The sequence below is a fragment of the Cavia porcellus genome, unplaced genomic scaffold (genome assembly GCF_034190915.1).
Source record: "Cavia porcellus strain 051 isolate PalLab524CR breed Dunkin Hartley unplaced genomic scaffold, mCavPor4.1 scaffold_20, whole genome shotgun sequence".
Lineage (NCBI taxonomy): Eukaryota > Metazoa > Chordata > Mammalia > Rodentia > Caviidae > Cavia > Cavia porcellus.
The window spans coordinates 30,366,488-30,389,636 of NW_026947503.1; the positions used below are offsets into that span (position 1 = coordinate 30,366,488).

At 33.2% G+C, this 23,149-nt stretch overlaps 1 protein-coding gene across 5 annotated transcripts in view; it reads right to left on the reverse strand.

Moving 5' to 3' along the window:
* The window catches only part of Dcc (DCC netrin 1 receptor), a 1,081,241-nt gene that overhangs the window by 497,141 nt on the left and 560,951 nt on the right, over window positions 1-23,149 (reverse strand). The window lies entirely within an intron of this gene.

Genomic DNA, 23,149 nt, shown 5'->3' on the forward strand with positions numbered 1-23,149 from the left:
CTACCCTACTCAAGGATAATCTCAATTAAACATTCAAATATGGGGCTGGGGATTTAGCTCTGCAGCATAAGTGCCTGTCTTGCAAGCAGGTGGTCGTGAGTTCGATTCCTGGTACTGATAAAAAAAAATTCAAAGGTTCTTTTCATGTAAATATGAACTTCACCATATGAAGTTCTGGGGTTTAAGAGTTCTGAAAACTTTCTGAGTGACAATGCAACCCACAACACATGTTAAATGATAATTTAATAAATGGTATTTAGTGAAGAACAGTTCAGTTTTTGAAGGTTTTCTCCCAAAACAAATCCTTTGGTCAATGATATTATTTCTCTAATTTTTCTGAAACAATAACAAGAAATATATTCTCATCTCCATGTTACTGATGTAGAAGCTCAGTCCCAGATGGAAGAGTATAGGTCACAAGTCATGTAGAATAGCAACAGAAGAGCCTGTCATAGTTCAGGCCACGGTTCTTTTTAAAAGCTCAGGAGCACATTCTCCCTCACAGAGCCTTTCAGCAGGCTTACTCTGAGTTTACAGTTTGCAGGACCCATCAGCAGAGAAGTCCCTTCTAAACATGAGAAGGTACCGTAATCTTTCAAGTGAAATGAAATATTCTATCTTGAAGGTCATTTAACCTTTTGCAAAACAAAAAAGTACATTTTCCCTCTTATCTTTAGTAATCAAAAACTTTCAACCTATGAAAACTTTCACTATATTTGGATACTTTTTATTTTATTTTTGAGCTAGTGTTATTTTATAGAAGCATGCTGTTTTTTAAAAGAGCAGTAAAATGTGCAAAAAATTGTTGTTCTCCAATACTGAAAATCCCTTCTTAAAATGATTCACTTAATCTGGTTATACTGCACTAATCAGAAAAAGCTTGAAAAAATTCAGAAATATTTGCATTCAGTGTCTTTCTCATATCACTGCAGAATACTTTCTCAAATCACTGCAAAATCCAGAAACACAGTGGAGGGCAATTATGTGAAAGAAAGAGATCTCAAAAAAAATGTTCATGATTTTCCCCACACTACCTGTAAACCAGTGATGCTGAAGTCTTATTTACCATTGTTTCTTAATTATACTTTGTTTATTAAGGAATGATCATCTTACAGTTATGTAAGCTCTAATTCAGTTTTTCAATTTCAGACAGTTTTCCTTACAACAAAAATAAAAACTAATAGAATAATTTAGAGCTAGATTAGTTTCAATGAAAGTTGTCATAGGGAAATACAATGTATTTTTATATTCTTAACTAAAGCGTGGATGCTTTCTGACAGTCAAGGATGACATATGACAGTCTAAGTTTCTCAAAAGTTTCACACAACCTTCTCCAAAGATACTAATAAATTGAGTGAATCTCAGTTATTCTCTATGAGTTGCAATATCCATCACAAAACAAGGTTCAAGTACCTTGGAGTACCAATAGGTGATCACCTGACCTCACCCAAATAAATTTTAGGTAGAGCTCAGTCTCCAACAAGAAAACCTGCTTCATTTTTCCAATATACTGATATAGAAAAAGCTAATTTTTACTCTAAACACCAATTAGAACTCATATCTTATATCTATAGCAACTTTCTATTCCCATTAGTTCTCAGTTCTGTTTTGTTCAGTAGGCTGTTAATGGCTGTCTTCTCGATGCTATGGACAAACACAGAAGATGAGGATGGCGGTCAGGGAAACGGTCTGAGTCTACCACAGCATTCATTATAAGAAATTTCTACAACAGTGGAAATATTCTATGCACTTTTCAATGAAGAGACCACTAGGTAATCAGAGTGTAAAGTGTGGCAGGTTATCTGATAAAGTCAAAATTTAATTGCTTGTAATTTAAATTTAAATCACCACATATGGCAAGTGGCTACTGCACAAAGACAGTAAAGGTTTGGTGGAATGAACAAATTCATACACTGTTAAATATAACAGACAATTATAACAAACAGAAGTGCTGGACCTGAAAAATAAGGTTATAGCTGAATTACAGAGCTTCTTTCATGATAGGATACCTGAGATTTTTGTTTGTTTGTTTGCTTTGTTTTGTTTTGTTTTGTTTGGTACTAGGGATCCAACTCATGACCTTGTGCTTACCAAGCAAGTGCTTGAACCATTGAGCTAAGTCCCCCGCCCGTGAGATGGGTTTTGATATTGTAATTTTCCAAGGGATGAAGCTTCAGAAACAATATAAAGACACAGAAAAAACAATAACCTACTTAAAATGCCTAACTCTAAATACAGGACCTGTTTGAGCATACAATCTAGTGAGATAGTATATATAAACTCTATTATTTTCATGGCCTTCATAAAATTAGTTTTGAAGGCACTCTGTATTGCTTTGACTTCTAGGGAAAAATGAGATTGCTTCTTTTCTTATTTGAGTACTATACTTCAAGATATGCAACTTCAAAATGTACATCCAAGTTGATGTTCATTATTTTAAAAAGAGCTCAACTGAAGCTTACATTTAATTAAAAGAATTCTATGATTCTTATCCTGCTCCTATTATATGCTAATAAACATGAATTTCTGAACTGAAATGTAGGATTTTATGTGCAAATTTCATTTCATCTACGTAATTTAAATTTATAGTTTAGCCTTCTAAAATATTCTCTAATGCTCAGAAAGTCTGTATTACACAGAACTCTCCTACCCAAATTTCTGGTATTTATATCCTGGAAAATCTGAAAATCTGCCTAAACCAGGGTTGAAAAACATTAAAGGATAGATTCCTGTAAAGCGTTCATCAGAGAAAGCTCTTAAATGAAGAAAAGTTTGTTCACAAGGATTGAATGATTCCTGGATTATCTTTATCAGGTACAAATTTGATCTACATTTTCCTTGTGTCCTCAAAAACACATGGTGCATTTGCCTTATTTGTAGTCTTTAGTATGACAGATACTCTTTAAAGTTTCTTAAATTCACATGTTTTAATGACATACAGAGACATGAAAATTATTCAAAACCACCACTACTTTCCTGAGTTATTCAAAATCACCACTATTCCCCAAAATGGAAAATCCCGAAATATTCATGTAGCTTTTTCTCAGATACACAGTATTATGATAGTCACCCTCTTAAAAAGCAATGTGAATAGAATATAATTAGGAAAAGAAGTCCAATTAAATAGGATAAAATATCTTAGAGTGCAAGTTTATCATGAGGATTTAATGGTGGTGCACAATGCATGCATTACATGACTTTGTGCCGTGCCTCACTGCTATGCAAGAGGTTAACAGCACTCTCTCAGATGCAGGAATCTGGGTATCCCTCTTCCCCAACCAGCTCCTACTTGATACAGGGTCAATTACAGAAATTCTTTTGGATACCATCACAGATACAGCTGAACATTAGTTAAAGCATTAGAAACAGTTATTACTTAGTAACAACTATTGCAACAGCGAAGAGAGTCCAGCATGAATTGACTGCCACATCATCAAAAGGCAAAACAAAGCAAAGCAAAACAAAATTAAAAGTAAGCAAGAGACTTTTTCAGTACTATAGTGTGCCAGAAAAAATGCCTCAAAGAGCAAAAGAATTTCAATCCGTTTGACTATGCAAACAAGTAACTGGAATCAAAATTACACTTTTTATCTTCTATTGTCTTCACATTTTTTTAAATTGGTAGAAAATTTGACAAAGATTTGCCAGAAAGTATTATTTTTTCACTTTTTCAAACATGATAGCTGATAGTTGAGTTGGGATAAAAGTCATGTCCAAGTTATATTAGCTTTTACTGTTCTTTTTAAATCACATTTGATTTCTGCTTAAAAGTAAACCTGACAATGAACTGCACAGTGCAAAGTAATTTTCAAGTGCATAATCACCTACACCTCTGGGTCCACAATCTGTTCTGAGCAACCAATAACTGATAACAAATGCATTAGTTTTCTTAAATCACATTTTCATAGGTGGACTAATTCACGCTAATTTATTTAGCACATTAGGTATACAGAAGTTCAATACATCAAAAGGGTATAAGTACCTTTAAACTATAATTGAGAACTGTAGTTGGTAAAGAAATGCATGTTTCATGGCAAAGTTTTCATACTTTTCTTGATATTATTATTATTGGATAAATTATAAAATGCAGGAAAAAACTCTCAAAACATTTTTAACCAGTCTCTAATTCTCAAAAGAAATTGTTCATCCATGTCAAAAAATAATAAATAAAGGATCATGGTCAACATAGTTTCACAGCTCTATTAAAAAAGAGACAGAGTTTTGGTTGCTAATAAACAAAAAAATTATTAAGATATATGTCCAAATTATCTATTGAACTGAATTTAATTCCCATGCTACAAACCAAAAACTGTATTGTACCTACAACTTTGTAAGACTTATTGTCACCTAGTCCATGTTTACGTAACACGCTGGCCCACTGAAACTTAAGAATCATAAATTCACATTCCACGCACAAAAAAAGATAATCATGCACTTATCCAATTACAGCATGTACAGGATTCTTCTGTTTTCTTGATATATGGGCTTTTTCTGTTCTCATTAGAGAAAAAAAAAAAAAACTTTTAAAAGTAGTAACATGTTCTCAATGAAAAAAGTAACTGGAATCAAAATTAATTCTTTCCCCTTTTCCTATCCTCATATTTTTAAATAGTTAGAAAACTTGATAAAAGACTTCCTGAAACCTAACATTTTATTCACTTTTCTCAAATACGGTTTTTAAAAAGAATATCGTGTCAATAAATTCAAGTGGTAAAAAGAGGAGGCAATGAAATTTGAAGGCTCTAGTTGGTTGCTTTTTATAGAAAATCTGATGGGTAATATTAATTTTAGCACTTCGTAAGAGATTTAAGCACTATGACTATTCCTAATTCAGCTAGCTACACTTAAGTTGAAATTTCTTTTTCACTGATACAGCTGAGTCGAATAGCTCTGTCAGGGCAGGTAACAGTCAGCTAGCTATCTCCATGATAATGCATGTTCCATGTTATGTTGAGGGTTAATTCAAGGCAAAGTGTTATGGTATTCAAAATTTTGCTCTGATTCAAGGAAATCTCATTTTTCTTAATCTAAATAATAATAGAAAGAGAGAGCAAGGAGGTCTGTCAATAAGTACCCAGAAAAATCATATGGAATTCTTATCATTTATAAACATGGGAGCTATTCTTATTTCTGAAAGGTAAATGATTTGATTTAATTCTGTCACTGAAACAGCAGAAATATAGACCACAGGAAAGGCCACTGTGTGTCTCCATCTGCATTATTTCCTAGGAATCTTAAGAGTTCACCTAAATCCTAAATATTTCATTATTCTTCATGCTATTGGGAAGGGTAGTTTTGGTAAATTCCCTCTCAGTGAGTTTCATATTGGTGTAAGGGAACATTATTGACTTTGTTTTCTGCCATGCTGCTGAATTTGGATATTATTTATAGGAGTCATTTGGTAGAGCTTTCCGGGTCTCCTATGTAAAGGATCATGACACCTGCAAGTATTAACAGTTTAACTTCTTACTGCCCCATTTATATAACTTTTGCTTCTTTTTCTTTTCTTTTAGTTCTAGGTAATTTTTTAGGACTAAATTTAAAAGAAGTGATGATAATAGACATCCTTGTCTTGTTTCTGATTTTAGAGGGAAAGCTTTCAGCTTCTCTCCATTTAGTATTATGTTGGCAGTTTGTTATGCAAAACCTCTCCAGTGAAAACCAAATTATTCTGAAAAAGGAGATTGAACAGAGTATATATTAGAAAATGGAAAGATACACTTGTTTCTAGACAAACAGAATCAATATAGTCAAAATGGCTATACTTCCAAAATTGTTACTTGGATTTAATACAATCTCAATCAAAATATCAATAACATTCCTTATGGAATTCAAGAAAGCATTTCTAAAATTCATAAGGAATCAGAAAAAAAAAATTAGAATAGTAGCAGCAATTCTGAGCAACTAGGCTAAGGAGGGCATCATAATACCAAACATCAAGTTATACTACAAAGCTACAGTAATAAAAGCAGCAGGGTACTGGAAAAAAGAAAAAAAAATTAAAAAACACCAGATTTGTGACTCAAAGGAACAGAACAGAAAATAAACAGACAACTCCAGCTATGTAATTTTTGACAAATGGGCAAATCTCTTCCATGGAAGCAAGATAACCTCTTTAACATCAGATTTGTGACTTAAAGGAATAGAATACAAGATAAAGATAAATCCAGCTATGTTATTTTTTTTTTTTTACAAATGGAAAAATCTCTTCACTGGAAGAAAGATAAAATAGTGATGGGAAAACCAGTGATTCCACATTTCAAAGAATGAATCTAGATCCACATCTCTTAACCATGCACTAAACTAAAGTGAAAATGGATCAAAGATCCAAATGTTAGAATAGAAACAATGTCCTGGAAGGTAAAACATTTAAAGACATAGGTATACATGACAACTGTCTGAAGGAAACCCTGATTGCATAAGGTATGAAACCAAGAATTAATGAATTCTTTATTCTTTCTCATCAGATTAAAAAAAAAAAGCTTAGGAACAATAAAGGAAACTACTAACATTGTGAGAGAGCATAATTTTGCTAGCTACTCCTCATATAAAGAACTAATATCTAAAGTATATAAAGAGCTTAAAAAGTAGTCCCTTGCCCAAGTTTAAAGATTCAGTTAAAACCTGAGCATTTGAAACAAATAGATACCTCTTGGATGAAGAAATACCAACAGCCAATAAATATATGACAAAGAGTTCAGAATCATGGCCATGTGAGAAACACAAGTTAATTTCACCTCACTATAGAAAGAATGGCTGCCATCAAGAAATCAACTGAAAACAAATCCTGGAGAATGGGAAGGAAAGAAAACTTTCTCCCTTGATTATGAGAGTGTATACTGATATAACCAGTATGGAAATCAGTAGAAGAAATCCTCAAAAACCAAAAGCAGAAATTCCATTTGACCCAGCTATTGCCCATCTAGTTGTCATCCTAAAAGAGTTAATGTTACTATACCATGATGATGTATGCATTTTTCTGTTTACATCAATACAATTAATACTAACTCAATCTTGGGAAAAGCCTGTATGTTCACCAACAGATGTATGGATAGAAATGTGGAATTTATACACAATGGAGTACTATTCTGGCATAAAAAGATAAACCTGAGTCATTTGTAGGGAAATAGATGTGCCTTGAGAACATAATGTTATATTGTGTGTCAGACACACAATATGAAACACTGCATAATTGTCTCATACAAAAATTCATATGTGTGTGTGTGTATAGGAAAAAAAGAGAAAAATAAAGTATTATACTCCAGTGTGGACAATGTACCTAAAACAGTACTTTGATTTAGTGTTGTTTTACAAATTTTATATGTTCTTTGGCTTATTGGTCTGGTTTTTCAATCAATCAATCTATCAATCTATCTATCTATCTATACATCTATACATATATATATATATATATATATATGATAATTAACTGTATAAGATCTTATAAATGAATCTGATACTGGAAAAAGAAAAGGAAGTGGAGGAAGTGGGGGGAGAAGATAATTGAAGTGAGTTATGTATATGTACCAATCCTCTACAGTGAATGTAATCATTATATGCTGCAAACATGTACTAATAAAAGTCAAACGCAAATTCACATACCTCATTTATCTCTGTCTAAATCTAAACTTGAAACATACTATATGATAACTCTGAACTATTTTCTATCCCAAATGTCTATGATAATTCAGCCATTCTATCAAGAATAATGGATACAATTAAATTTTCATAGTTTCAGTATTATTAACATTAGAGGTGGTCAGCATTGTTCAGAGCAGAAATAATCTTATTCCATTACACATGGGTAAGACTTTTCTAGAATTATAATGTTCCATTTTGGATTTCCCACTAAGCACATTCCTTATTCCATTGCCAAATAGTCTTGTAAATTGGAATTAGAATACATTTTAAAATCTTCACACAAAATTGAAATGAAAAGAACTTTTCATATCCTACCTACAGTTAACTATGCTATCAAGCCTTGCAGCCTCTCTTCAAAGTTTTATGGGTCTCATTAGATGTCACAAAACAATTGTCTTTTCTTTTTCAAAGACATTTTCTAATTTTAGCTTTATTTAATTAGCTTTAAAGAAACTAAACAAATACGTAGGAAATAAAGACTGTTCCCAGGTCATGTAGCAAGTCATGTAACAAGATACCATGTCAACAGCGATAATAAAGTCATTCTACATGAGATGTCCTACATTATCAGGAAAAGGGCCCAAGAGAGTTGTGTATCCAGAGTTTTATTGATTGACCGTGAGTCTGCACAGCTGTCTTAAATAGCCATTATTTTTCTCTTGAGAATGTGGCTTAAGAAAGTGGTGTTTCACCTCTTTAAAGAAAATGATAAAAATCAATCTCAGTCTACAGAGGAAGAGGCATGAAAGAGAAAGTAAGCACAAAAATGCAAAGCTAAAAAGAACCTTAGAGGCCACTTATTCCAGTATCCTAGAGTCTGCAGAAATCCTGGCTACCTCCCAGACCAAGGTTCAGCCAGCACCTGCTTGAGTACTTCCAGGGATGAAGAAATGGATTCTGTTCTACCTCGGGTGCCTGCAAATTCTCATTGTGGTGAGTTATTATCTGCCTTTAGTTTCAACACTTTACATTTAGTTTTGCTCATCAAAGAACAAACATTTGATAAGGAGGTTTTTTTTTTTTATCGAGTTCTTTATTGTGGTATATTGTGTGGTTGTTCAAAGACATATACAACATATGCTCTCCTTCTTTGGGCTGAGAAAGCAAAGAAAGAAAACACAGAAATGACAGATATGTCTCCACTTATCTGAAGACCAGGCAGGAAGGGGTTCAGGCCAGTCACTTCTCTTTTAGAATCGATACACCATAGCAATGACACTTTAAAATGTTATTTTAAGGATCAAACTTGCATATTAAATTGTGTAGTAAATTGGGAAGGCTACACACACAAAAGGCTCAGTTTCATACCATCTGGTACAGATTTCTATAGTAAAATATTCTATCTTAGACCACAACCATTTACTTATTCAGCTGCTAACTTTGGAAGGAATGGTAAGTGTCCTCATATTGAGCCCTTAGCTATAGTTTCAGGCACATTGCAATTATTCTTTAAAAGCCTTGAACTAATCCTAATGAGCATTAAGGTTGAATTGTCATGGATGGTGTTATTATTGAAAAGTTTATTATAAAAGCAGAAATATATTTATCAATATTTACTAAAGAAATATATAATATGAGATAAACACATATACTATAAGAATCTGCAAGATTGGCTTACAATGGTCACCCACAGAATCAAATGAGGAAGGGTGCAGAAGTTGTCTGCATGCCAGAGTTTAAAGGATCGAGGGAGGTCTGGAGCTCACTGAAATGTTCCATGCCAGTCAGTATCAGGAGGTTGAAAAATCTACACTTGAAGGCTAAAACTATGCTGGAAGCTAAAGAGTCTGTGCTGGGAGCCAAGAGATGCTGAAGATAAAGAAAGACTGGAGTTCCAAGGAACAGAAGCTGGCCCATTCTTCATTTCCCTTTTATCCCAGCCGCAGGCCAGCCATCTGTGGGTGAGTTTTCTTCATCCTTGGATATGGACTTACTGAGCCAGTTTAGTTGAGCTTCTCTTACATTGACACAAGAAGTCGTCACAGTTTAGAAGCCACACTCTTTTACTATGAAAATGCAATCTTGAGTTAATTTTACTATGATCTATTTAAGCATCTTGTGGTACTCATCAAGGGTAAATGAGATAATATGAGTGGTTGTAAAGTTTAGGGAGATTTCAAAAAGACGTATGGGCAAAATCACAAAGGAAATGAATCTTAGCAACTATTACTTCACACAGTAAAAATCAAATTCAAATTTTAAGAGCTAGAGCAATACTTAGATTTAGGATTGACAGAAGAAACCATATGGAGAAAGAGACTGAGGAACAGCCATACTCAACTACATCTATTGTTACTCACATTTTATTTACTCTTGGAAACATAAAAAGAATAAAGATGTGTTATTATATGCATTAATTTCCATGAGGAAGGTGATCATTATATATAGCAAACATGTTGTCATAGTTACTTTTCTCTTATTGCTGGGACAAATTACTCAACACCCAAAATTAAATAGAGAAAGGTTTAGCTAGCTCACAGTTTGTTGAGTTTTCAGTCCATAATTGGCTGGTTCCAAGGCAGGATGGCACATCACAGAGGGGCAACAGTTCATGGTAGTGGAAGACAGCAAAACAAGAGATAAAAAGACAGCTTTCCTTCCCCTTATGTTAAATTCAGTCTACTGGTATTAGGGTGCTGCCAATCCAATCACTTACCCTCAATTCCAGCCCCCTTAATCCTGGAATTGCTCTACAAATCAATCACACACTCTAGATTCATCTACCCTCCAAAGAATAAAAGTTTGTTCACATGTGACTTTGGGGGTACATCTAGATGCAAACTATAACATGCTATAATAAAAACAAAAATAAAAATGTAAAGAAAATGGTTGTCAAAATTTCAATGATGATATTAAAAGACATACTGTGTCAAAAAACTTGGTATTTTATAAAACACAAGAGAAAAATTAAGACAAGAAACTTGCACATACAAATAATAACAGTATAAATGGGAAACATAGGAGATCAAAGCAGTTGAAATGCATAATTAAGTATGTAAATCATACTAGTAAGTGTCACAGACTTTACAATTGCAATGGAAATACCAGTATGTTGGACTTAAGAAACTGAGTTTTGTTTTGTTTGCAGTAGTTCTATAATAGAGTCACCTATAGGTGTACTTTGATAAGTACATTTTATTCACACAAATGTCAGTTCCTGTACTTAAATTTTGTCCTCTCTACTTACCAGCTGTGTAATCTTGGGCAATTTACTTAATCTGTCTAATCATCAATGTCCTCTTCAACAATATCTATCAAAGATGTTTTATAAGGATTTAATTAATTTTTATAAAGCTCAAACTTTGAATAGTATATTGAAATGTGTAATTTTGATTATTGTATTGTTTTAAATTATTTTAGCATCAATGAGGCATATTATGACTTATTTCAAGTTTTTTAATATTTATTTCCATAGGAATTCTTTCTTTGCTCTATGTGTGTGTGTGTGTGTGTGTGTGTGGTATTAGGGTTTGTACGCAGGGTCTTTGCTAAATTCCAAATCTTTTTTTTTTTTTTTTTTTTTTTTTAATTTTTGAGGCAGGGTATCATTAAGTCACTAAATTGACCACCCTGGGCTCAAACTTGCCATCCTTCTGCCTCAGGCACCCAGAGAGTATATGCACGTACCGTCATGCCAATTAGGAATATTTTCTTACAGAAATTTAACATAGTCAACCCATTCTTCCAGTTATGACCCTCAATATATGAATACATACATAGGTAGGTGAGACAGAAATGGGATGTAGAATTAAATGTAGGTGCAAGGAAAAATATGGACACCTGTAATTCCAGGAGCCTGAGAAAGGTCAGCAGTGAGTCTGAGCTTAGCAATTCAAATCTTTAAAAAAAAATCAAACAAACAAACAAACAAACAAACAAAAATGCTTTGAAAAGGGCTGAGGTTGTAGCTCTGTTAGAAGGTCCTTAATTTAATCCCTAGTACTACAAAAGATGATGTTTTGGTTAATTAACAAAATTTCCGGTATCATTTTTCCAACTGTAGCCCCAGAGTCATTTTGGATTCTGAATAAACGGATAGTACTGTGGAAAAACTACTGAACTAAGAACTGAGGTTTTGGGTTCCACTCTGGTCTCTACTACTAAATTTCTGTGAGATCTTGGATATATAAGTTCACATCTCAGTATTAGTTTTCTCACTTTAAAATAAGATACTATAATATCTTTTTTTCACCCAAAATGCATGTCATAGGTCTAACACTGATTTAACATTTCAAAGAATTAATTGTAATCCACATATAGGCAAACTTTTACACATTTTCAGTGCTGTTTGGTCATATAAACAGGTTGCAGGTCTGGCTCCAATTACACGCTGAATGAGCAGAGGGCATCACAGCCTCTGGTCTCTGCTTAGTTTGAGAAACTGGTTTCTCTCACTCCCACCTTAACCATGTATTAATTTATGTAGAACTTAAGCTATGTTATGAAAAACCTTGCCTTTACTATTATTAAAAAAAAAAAAAACCTGGCTTGTAAAGCATGGGAGGGAAGATGGTATGTTGATGGTGGGAATGTATGTGTCTATCTCCAATGTTCATGTCATGTATGTGTATGTGCACAAAGTCACATACAAAGGTTTAAGCATGCCGGGTAATTTCTCTATCACTAGCTACATCCTGGGACTATTTGGTTTTTTATTTCATTTTTTTAAGAAAACAGAAGAAATCAAGATAAAATATCTTCACAATGCTCAGTGACTATCTGTTCCAAGACCACAAAAGAGAAACTTATATGATGTATTACAATAGATAAAATTATGATCAATACAGGAAAATTAAAGCTGTGCACATTAAGCATCAAAACTGAACATTCTAGGGTGGAGGATTTAGCTCAGCAGCACAATTAGCTACCTGACAAATGCAAGGTTGTGAGTTTGATTCCAGTACAAAAAAAAAAAAAAAAAAAAAAAAAACCACATAAAAACAACAACAACAAAACCATGAATATTCTATCTCTTCATCTGTTATAGTTAAAGAACAGCAGGTATAGGATGTAGAGTCTGATTTCTGAGAAATTTCAAATAGAAGATACACTTTATTTTATGGGCCTCTTTTTTACTTATTTATTTTTTTTTATTTTATTTAAGAAGAAAAAGAAAAAAAAACAAAAAGGGTACAAGTAATACAGAATTTAAAAAAAATAAACAGTAGGAAATCACTAGTTAATAGATTACATATTGTCATCTTAGAAATAGTTGCTCAAGTTACAAAATTAAAGCATATAAAGTGGACATTCGAACAGTGAGACTGCAAACAGTTCTGTTCAATGATCCAAAAAAATTAATAATATGGTCATCTATTTTATACGCTTAAATATACATGCAGTTATATCCTTTAGAGCACTTTGTTTTCCTCTCTTTTTTACAATGACAATTACACATTTTGGGTTTTATTACTCCCACAGTTCTTATTACTTTGGGCCTCTTTTTAAAAAGTCATTGAAAGTGAATAGAGTGCTGGCAGGTGATACTAGTTACTTGCTTGATTTTTTAAAAAAATCATCGTGTGAAAACAGACAATAGCAGATCTACATTTAAAAGTCAAGTTGAACAATAGTAAATATTGTATTGCTTCACCATGGCCTATTACAGTACAATTATTTCAACCAAGACTAATAGCACACACATACACACACACACACATAATTAAAATGTCCTCATCTACAATTTATATCTTCCTTGTTCCTAGTAAAATAATTAAACTTTTCTATGTATAATACATAAACAGAAGAAAAAAAGCTAACAAAAATAATCATTTGAATGCAAATACTTAATCATGCATAATATATATTTCAATATATTTTAAACAAGAGATTATCAGTTACATACTTCAGCTAAATATGTAATAACAGAGAACTGAATAGGCACTATATTAAGGTGAATGATTGAGAAGTTTTTAATTTTAGAAACATGTGTTACTATTACAGAATATCCTCCTGATATAATTTGTTTTATATATACAGAGCACTAATCCTCTGGGATTGAAAAAAAATTATGTTAATTATCTGAATATCTCAGTATAAGATAGAGACCTACATGAACTTTCTATTTGAAACTCATTTAATAGTTGTATGAAATAAAAGAGCAATATTACTATTTTTTCCAGTTAGTTAAGAGATTTTTGGTCAAAATTTATTGTTTAATATACAGAACTCAGGTTTTAATTCTTTAATACTATATTCTATAATGTCTAAGACATTTAGTTTGTAATGAGCTATAAATAAAAATACTAAGCACAATACTCTTTAACCAATAAACACTAAAAAAACAAATTACCTAAATTTCCGCATTAACTTAACAGGTTGTAAATACTTGCATGTTTACCAGTTAAGCTGCTTGCCGGGTAACAATGATAAAAAACAAAAACTATTACACTAGTAGGAAGTAGTGCTTTAGATAATAAGTATATGAAATGCATTTATTCAAATAGTTTGGAAAAACTATTCATGTTGTTAAAGAAGTATATAATAAGCATATTAGGGAACTCAGAATCATTGGGAATAGAAGAAAAGGACTGATAAGAAATGCCTCGTTTTTCAGTGACATGATTCTAAGGATGTGGTGCATCACATGTAGACTCTACCACCTGGACTCCACAGCCCATTTCCTCAGCTTTGCATCTCACTCCTCTTTAAATATTTTTGTAATTAAAACAAAAGTGCAAAGAAATGGATAAGATAACTGAGAGTCAAAAAATAAATTCTACCTTGGGCAATATTGGAGGCATGATTGGGGTAGTTGGGAAACAGTTGTGTGGTCAGCAATAGTCACAAAATGGTATTCTTGGATTATAAAACAATTTGATATTTCTGTATCTGCAAGCTAAACAATTTCTTGGGAACTATACGGTGTGCAGCTTTTGGCTTCATCTCTTATTTCTGGTAGCCACAGTTCAAGAACAGATGTACAACAACAGAAAACTAGAGCGCTCCTTGTCCCAGTGCAGACCTTGATTGTTTTTACTGCTTCATACACAGACTGTGATTAAAGACTGAAAGGGAGTAAGGAGTACTTGGGTTTTGTTTCCTCCTTGAAATTGTTGCTTCTGGTGTAAAATATCAGACCAAAGTTTTCTTTAGTCCCCTTTCAAAAATTATACTGGATCAAAATGTAGTAAACTCGTAAGAGCTCAGCAAAAAGACTCTGGTATGAGGATGCCTAGGTCTTAATGGAGCAACTTTCTTGGGACATATGTCTGGGAAATAGAAAGTAGATAGGATCATATTGATGTTTTAAACCAAGTGGTTAAAACTAAACCTTTCACTAGTCAAAGGCTCTAGGAAGACAAGAGCTGTTGTTTATGTTATGGACATAGCCATTGTCAAGGATATTTCCTCTAATTTCTAAGTTATAATAAAGAAATAAATACGATTTTCATAGATAAAACTGAGTTATAAGTCATTCTCATTTTCTAAATTTTCCAACAGAAACGTACACCTTTGAACTCTTAGGGTGCACTACTAGGGACCTAGCAAGTTTGCCAACAGATTTAGCCAGCCCTAACTATAATGGAGTAACCTTTGGAGATTAAAAAATCTGTCCAAGAATGGTGATGGTCTAGGAGGCTGAGGCAGGGGGACTTTAACTTCAAGCCCAGTCTGGGCAACTGTGAAGGTGTAGAGATATAGCTCAATGTGAAACACCTTGGTTTAATCTGGAGCACAACCAATGACAACAACAACGACGAAAAGTTTTGGATAATGACAGATTTATGCTACTTGATGTTTTTTTTTTCTTTCATAAATGTGGATGAACTAGCAGTGATCACCAAACATGTTTAGAAAACTGTCAGTAATCCAACAAACCCAAGGTGATCCTAAAGAAAATAAAGATAATGGAAAGAATAGAAAAGAAACAATCTCGCCAGTGATTTAAGAAACTGCAGTATTATAAAACCAAAACAGGTTGAGAAGAAATCTGAAAAGCCAGGCTTTTGATGTTAAAAAAATTAGTAGAAAAGTGAGAGAAAGTTTGAGGAAACTGAGTAATGTCATTTGAAAAATCTGAGGAATCTCATTTTAGGGCTGGAAAAATGCTAGATGAATGGAAATGATAACAATCAGAATCATGTTATAGAAAACTATCCAGGATGCCAACACCCTTCCAATAGAAATTTTAAGAAGACATAGAATATAAAAGGGTGGAGCAAAAATAGTTTTAAAAAAACTAACACTGAAAAAAATGACAAATACTGTTCAAAATAAAAGGAGTTGTAGTGTTTAAATGGCCAGTAGGACCCGCACCTACTCATAACCCTATGAATTACTGGCCCCCCAAAATTGATAAAATACTCTAAAAGATCCCCAAAGGGAAAAGCTATATATTGCAAATGAATGAATATCAAGTGGCATTATATTTTTCAATCACATTTCTGAAATTGATAAGACAATAATCAAAGTCTTTTAAGTTCTGAGTGAACATAATTTTAAACTTCAAAATTTACTTTGAGTTATGCTATTAAATGAATTCAGTGACAACTGAATGATGACCATCAACGTTCAAAAAAACTCAAGCATTTTACTTTACGAGTTCCTCTTGAAACAATGCTCATGGATGTCAAAAAATACAAAAATTTAAAATAATGTAGAGCATGGAGTAGGTAGACATAGGTCACACGGAAGCATAACTAAGTAAGAATTGACTATGACTAAAAGGAGAAAAAGCATCCTGAAATGACATTCTGGAACACAGTTTAAAAGAATTATTAGTGGAAATCAGAACAATGATCTAAACTGTAGCAAAAGAAAAATAATATCTTTTAGAGAAATGTCTTTTCAGCTTTAATAGTGGTACATGATTAAGTGAACAGTAATCTTAGAGATAAGGTAAAAACAGGTTACTATATTTTAAAGATGCTATCACTTCAAAGTTCAAGTAAAACAGAAAGTCATAGTCAAACTATAAATCAATTAAGTTTTGGTAGCTAAAAGTGGAAATTCTATTTGACCTCCATAGCACGGGAGAGACGCATTCTCCCAAATAAAGAATTGTACATTTCCTTTCTGTAATGCAACCAGATTACATGCCTCTATAAGGAATGATTCACTAATCATATTGCAGAAATATGTTATTTACTAGTTTATGGGTTTTCAACTTCGTAATTACCTATTATTATGCTTTAAAATAGTGTCAACTAATATAAAAGTAGATGCAGTTGCAAGAAGGTATAAATTTGATTGAGGTTCAAGCAAGAAGATAAATACAATTAATTAAAGCAGGTTCCTAGAAATCATCTTTGATACTAATATGGAACCATGATTTTAAAAAACATCTTTGTTATAATGTGCTTTCTATTAATATCAGTTTTATTTCATGAGAAGTGAATTCTCAACTTGATTTTGTATGGACCAGTGTACAATGAATAAGGAATTAGGTATTTTTGAATGCAATTACAGAGATAAATCTTCATCTTTGGAAATTGAACATTCCCTCTGTTCAGTAAGACTTTCCCACTAGTCACAAGACAAAATTTTTTCTCAGGAAAATGCCATTTCTACTACTTATATACTATTCTATTGCTTATATTCTACTGCTATAAAACTGTAAAGTAGCTGCACAAATTATAGTGTTTAACGGATTGCATTTGCCAGTATTCTGTTCTTCCCTATACTTTAATATTCTCAGGAGTTCATTCAGACATGTTTATTTTTATAGATTTTTGAGATACCACATTTATATTACAGACACTACCATATACACTTGCACACACAAATAGATGCCTGTTTGAATATTTGCATATTTTCCCACAGTATTAAAGTACTTCAAAGGCCTTTCTGAAATGGTAAACATTTTGACTGAAAAAAATTGTTTTTGCTTAGCGAGCCTAAGTCAGCTCATGGCCACATGAAAAAATTAAGTGCGGAAGGCAGTGAAAAATGACCGGTCATTTCTTTTCTCCCAACTGATACATATCTTATTTATTCTTTCTTGTAATGTGTGAATGGTGCACTATGCTCTATTTTGTCTTCTGCCTCAATTAAAATGTAAATTTCTGCAGACCATCTCTATAATTCCAAACTGCTCTAGGCAGGGGAATTTAAACTGCTTTTAATAAAACAAAGTACAGATGCTGAAATAAGATTTCTTCCCAAGTCTTTGAAATCTATATATGTAATGGTGCACTGGGTCTTCTGTAGTTATGTCTTGGCTATAAACACTCAGATAAAAAGAAAGGAAGGTGATAGTAGGTACATCTCAATATCACTACACACGCAAGCCAATAGGAGAGGACTGACCCATCTCTTCTCTTAGACAATTTATGAGCATCAATCTTTTTTCTCTAACACAAGATAAATGTTGGTCATATTTAGAATTCATAGCCTCAAAATGCCACTACTCATTTTTCAAGACAGGATAACAATTTGATGGGTAAATTTAAAATTGAATGTAAGTTTGTAAAAGTGACTTTTGGATTTTTATTTTACCTTGTTGGTCTTCAATTTATCCCTGTCAGCGTGTCACCCTGTAAAACATGCTGCTCCCTCTCCTGGTTAACTCCTAGTGTTCTCTCAATTTTTAAGTCCCTTGTCTCTTCCAGGAGACAGCACCTGAGACAATTAGAGGATGAAGTTTCCCCCAGTCCTCCCCTTTGCTAGTATCCCCTGGTAGTTGTCTTACAGTTCTACTGATTTTGGCTTATTAGAATGAACATGTAATCTTCTGTTCAACCTAGGATGCTCCACACAGTGAAATGGGAAATTAAATAGACAGGAAAAGGGAAAACGTGTAACAGGGCTTTCCTAGGAAAATCAAGACATAAAGACAGTCCACTAGCACAATGGACATCTTTATTTTATTGTTGGGTAACAAAACCACATAGATGCAAATGGTTAAAAAAAAGGAACAATGAAAAAGCTATATCAATGGCATTGTTTCCATTTGTGATTCTCCACTGTGGTTCAACCAGGCTGAGAGCCAGTATTGATCTTACCATACAGAGGCAAAGGATTTATCTTCTTGGATTGCAAATGCGTAACATTTAAAAGTATAATCTGTTTTTCTCAAAGACAGTGGTTCTGTATATGGAGTGATTTTAGTCCCCTGGGGACATCTGGTAATGTCATGACATTTTGGACACATAAAGTGCCTTCTGTTGGCATGTAGTGAGGAGAGGCCAGAGGCATGTTTGGGCACACTGTAATACATAGTGTGGCCTTCAGAGCAAGGAGCTCTCAGTTCAAATATTAATAGCGACAGGATTTAGAAACAAGTGCTCTGTGCAACTGATGTAGTACACAGAAAAAAGAGGACAAATGCAAAGGTGAAGCAACCAGGCAGTCTTTAGATTTACTGGGTGACTCATGTAACTCTGTAGGCAGAAGCATGTCTTAGATGAAGAAGAGTTAGTTTCACAATCATTTTCAATTTGTCACTGCATGCCTAGTTTTCTTTATTACTGAGGAAATGACTATAAGTAAAAGGCAACTCTATGTCTACCATCCACTTCTAATTCCTTTACTATAGGAAACAATAATCAGGGGGTGCTCTAAACTGAATTTTCAAATTCCTTCCCTTCTTAAATCTCCCACCTCTGTGGAGCAATCCTTCACAAGCCCTGCCTTCTTCATTTCAGTCTGCTCAGATGCCCCAGCACTGAGTCTATGGTCCACAGTCATCAGTCTGTTAGACGCTATATAAAGCTGTTGATATGAATATCTAATTGAGTCAGGTTGCTCCAATCTTGTTCTCCAGGTAAGATTTCTCACCTATCTTTAATGCATTCTGCTTGGAACACCTTCTTATTTCTATTCTGTCAAACCCAAACCTATTTTTTTCCCAAAATCCTACTTAAAATTGAATTTCCCCAACTTTTCTCTCTCACTATATCCATTTATTTATATTTATTTCTTTACTCGTTCATTTTTACAGATTATCTTTTGATTTACATTTGCTTAGTATTCTCAACATGACAGCCCAAGATAACTCAAGAAAAATACAAATTTATGTGTTTAAAGTATTCCCTTCAGTGAACTTAAGCATATCGAACTATCCAAAAAGAATTATAAGAAATGTTACTGACTGTTTAAGAAAAATAATTGTGCTACTCCCACTAATCTTTCAACTGATGCTCAATAAATATAAACTATTTTGTGGTAAAACTCAGAATTGCACCTGTGAAAAAATAAACTCCTAATGAGAGTACCTTGAGATTTTTTTCTAGTCTAACTGGAAGGAAAATGGAAATCAACTTGTAAATCCATTGGGAGAGTTTTAGAAGATATGAATTGCTATCTTAACTATTGTTCAGACCCTAACAAGAATGGGGAAATTTAGAATTCAGAGACTAAATTAAAGTGAGGCTTAAAAAAAGCAATTCTGGGCAACAAAGGCAAGGCAGGAGGCATCACAATTCCTGATTTGAAATTATACTACAAAACTACTGTGCTAAAATCAACACAGTACTCAAAAAAAAAAAAAAAAAAGATGTGAAGATAAGTGGAACAGATTAGAAGGTGTAGACACAACTACAAAGACACTCATCTATGTTATCTTTGACAAAAGGGCCAAATATGTTCCCTGGAAGAAAGATAGCTTCTTTAATAAATGATGCTGGAAACACTGGCTTTCCACGTGACTATCACCATGAACTAAAATAAAGTAAAAATGGATAAAAGATCAAAATATTGAAACAGAAACACTAAATCTACTGGAAGAATATGTAGGTAGAAATCCTGAAGACATTGAGGTAGGCAGAGATTTCATGAACAAAACATAAACTATACAAGAAGTACTTCAAAGAATCAACAACTGTGATCTCATCTTTTAAAAAGCTTTTGTACATCAAAAGATATCACCAACTGAGTGAAAAATCCACAGGATAAGAAAAAGTTTTAGCCAACTGTCCTTCAGACAAAAGACTTCTATCTAGAACATATAAAGAATTTTAAAAAATCAAACCACTGAAATTCAAAGACCCAATCTAAAAGCATCTGAGATGAATAGACACTTCTCAGATGAAAAAATACAAATGGCAATTAAGTATATGAAAAAAAGTTCAGCATCACTAGTCATTCAAGAAAATCAAATTAAAGCAGTAATAAGATTCCACATCAATCTGGAAAGAATGGCTGTCATCAAGAAACCAACCAGTAAGAAATACTGGAAGGACTGTGGGGAGAAAGGAGCCTTTCTCCATTATTGTTAGGAGTGTAGACTGGTACAACCACTGTGGAAATCAGTGTAGAGATTCCTCAGAAAATGAGGTTAGGAAGTCCCATTCAACTCAGCTATTCCCCTTCTGTACATTTTCTCAGAAGAAATGAAAACACCATACCACAGAGATATATGTGCACCAATGTTTATAGCAGCACAATATGTAATAACTAAATCTTGAAAATAATCCAAATGCCCATCAACCATTGAATGGATAAATAAAATGTGGTATTTTTATACAATGGAGTATTTATCAGTTATAAAGGATACATTTGAGGATTTTATAGGTAAATGGATGCAACTTGAGGCAATTCTCCTAAGTGAAGTAAATAACACTTGCACATGTAATATCATAGTCTACTTAGTGTAAAAAACTGAAAGAGTAAATAATACCCAAGATGTACAATAGATTTTGTGAAAGGGGAAAAACTGTTCCAAAGCAAAGAACAATTGGAATGAATAATCATACTACTAATCTCCATTATTTAATCAAAAGAAAGGTTTGTGCTTTGCTGTTGGATCATCTTTTCATTCCTATACCATATAATCTGGGTAACCACTTTAAAGATAACAGTACTCAATATAGTAACCATTATGAATCGCCTATTATGGTGAATTGAAATTCTGTACCATTGTTTTGTTCTTTGTTTTGTTTTATTTTGTTTTGTCTTAAAAAATAAAAACGTAAGACTTAGATAAAGTGGGCAAGTTAGCACATATTAACAAAGAATTATGGTAAAGTTTTCAGTGTTGGTTACACAGTACCTTAAGTAGTACTTTTCAAACTGAGATTACAGGCAGCAAGTTGTAGGCTCCCAAGTTTTTTTTTTTTTTTTTTTTTTTTTTTTTTTTCTGGTTACTAATTTCTCAACTTTCATTGTAATGGGTTTTTAAATATTAACATAAATTTAGTATTTTTCAGTGATTATTTGTACTTAAAATATATTTTTGTGCAATAAAGTTTAAGTTCCTTGGACAATATTCATAAAATTGAGAGCATATGTTAATGAGGGCTTGAGCATTTATTTTTTTCTTTAAGAGGTCTGGATATATCAAAGTTTGGAAAACACTCAGATCTTCCTGAGGATGACTGGTCTACTTCATAAAAATAATGAAAATACATTTGAACTATGAAATAACTGGATAGTATGCAGATCATTGATGCAAAAATCAGATTAGCCAAGCTTCCTCTAATGGACACTCCAACATTGTCTATTCAATAATTTTGACCATTTTATGATTTAATTGTTTCTTGAAATATATAAGATAATTTTTGTTACCAATCCACCAGTTCATGTTTTTACTTAAAATAACATTAATCATCAATTGTTTATTTGTTGACAAGGTATACATTCATTCATCTAAGAAAATGGTAGAATTTATAATTTTTAAGACTTGTTTTACTTTATAATGGTTTTTGTATTTTTGATTTTGTAATCATATCTTCTGATTGTATTATTTCATTAGAATAAAATTAAGTTACTTGCATTCTAATACTTTTCCTCAGTCTTCAACGTGTTGGAGAGGGCTGGGGAATTATAGCTCAGTGGCACAGAGCTTGCCTGGCAAGCGTGAGGTCATGAATACAATTCCTGGCACAGAACAACAACAGCAAAAATCGGAGAGATATGAATCCTAAGAGGTGCTTGAAATGAACCAACAAAAGGCTGGATAATACAAAAAAAAAAAAAAAAAAAAAAGGAAGAAAATCCTTAGAATACATAGAAATACTCTTATCTAGTGATTGGACCCCAAAAATTCTAGAATTCAGTATGATGTATACATTTTAAAGTAGAACTGCGTTGGATTAAGCTCTCCTTTTAAGATACACAACTAGCTGAAGTGCAACTTAAGAAAAAAATAGTGCTCTGCACAGACCCTGTCATTTTCCTTCTGCTCACAGCTGGAGCCCGGGATGATGTCCCACAGGAAGCAGCTGGGTAAGAGCTCATCCTTTATTGAATTCCCTAATAAGAATGCACATCTTTTGGGACTTACAGAAACATCACACATCACTCCCCTCCCAACCTTCCCTGAAAAGCAGACAGTTGGAGGTGGCAGGGGCAGATAATTGAATTAAATACAGTGATTGAACACGAAAGCCATGCCTCTGTCTCAGGGGGAGAGTACTTTCTAGAGAGCTCACAGCTTCTCTCCTTTGCAAGTTAGACTGACAGTAACTGGGCTGCCTGCAGAAAGTTGTTGAAGTTGCCCTTTGCAACCACCGTGCCTGGTAAGGGAGAGGGGGAGAAAGTCTGCACCTGGGATTTCATTTGAAGGCATCTTTCCTTCCGAGTTCTTTTGGCTTCAGCTTGAAGTGTTACTAATTCAGTTCACATC